Genomic DNA, 1,275 nt, shown 5'->3' with positions numbered 1-1,275 from the left:
TGTGTGGGTGAAGGGTTTAGGGGCATTAAATAGTGTGTGGGTGAAGGGTTTAGGGGCATTAAATAGTGTGTGGGTGAAGGGGGATAGGGACATTAAATAGTGTGTGGGTGAAGGGTTTAGGGACATTAAATTGTGTGTGGGTGAAGGGTTTAGGGGCATTAAATAGTGTGTGGGTGAAGGGGTTTAGGGACATTAAATAGTGTGTGGGTGAAGGGGTTAGGGACATTAAATAGTGTGTGGGTGAAGGGTTTAGGGGCATTAAATAGTGTGTGGGTGAAGGGGTTAGGGGCATTAAATAGTGTGTGGGTGAAGGGTTTAGGGGCATTAAATAGTGTGTGGTGAAGGGTTTAGGGGCATTAAATGTGTGTGTGGTGAAGGGTTAGGGACATTAAATAGTGTGTGTGTGAAGGGTTTAGGGGCATTAAATAGTGTGTGGGTGAAGGGTTTAGGGACATTAAATAGTGTGTGGGTGAAGGGTTTAGGGACATTAAATTGTGTGTGGGTGAAGGGTTTAGGGGCATTAAATAGTGTGTGGGTGAAGGGGTTAGGGACATTAAATAGTGTGTGGGTGAAGGGGTTTAGGGACATTAAATAGTGTGTGGGTGAAGGGTTTAGGGGCATTAAATAGTGTGTGGGTGAAGGGGTTAGGGACATTAAATAGTGTGTGGGTGAAGGGTTTAGGGACATTAAATAGTGTGTGGGTGAAGGGTTTAGGGACATTAAATAGTGTGTGGGTGAAGGGTTTAGGGACATTAAATAGTGTGTGGGTGAAGGGTTTAGGGACATTAAATAGTGTGTGGGTGAAGGGTTTAGGGACATTAAATAGTGTGTGGGTGAAGGGTTTAGGGACATTAAATAGTGTGTGGGTGAAGGGTTTAGGGACATTAAATAGTGTGTGTGTGAAGGGTTTAGGGGCATTAAATAGTGTGTGGGTGAAGGGTTTAGGGACATTAAATAGTGTGTGGGTGAAGGGGTTAGGGACATTAAATAGTGTGTGTGTGAAGGGTTTAGGGGCATTAAATAGTGTGTGGGTGAAGGGTTTAGGGACATTAAATAGTGTGTGGGTGAAGGGGTAAGGGGCATTAAATAGTGTGTGGGTGAAGGGTTTAGGGGCATTAAATAGTGTGTGGGTGAAGGGGGGGGTTAGGGGCATTAAATAGTGTGTGGGTGAAGGGTTTAGGGACATTAAATAGTGTGTGGGTGAAGGGTTTAGGGGCATTAAATAGTGTGTGGGTGAAGGGGTTAGGGACATTAAATAGTGTGTGGGTGATGGGT

The sequence above is a fragment of the Oncorhynchus masou genome, chromosome 27, assembly GCF_036934945.1.
Source record: "Oncorhynchus masou masou isolate Uvic2021 chromosome 27, UVic_Omas_1.1, whole genome shotgun sequence".
NCBI lineage: Eukaryota > Metazoa > Chordata > Actinopteri > Salmoniformes > Salmonidae > Oncorhynchus > Oncorhynchus masou.
The sequence above is the reverse complement of the archived record's forward strand: the minus strand, read 5'-3'. Positions refer to the sequence as shown.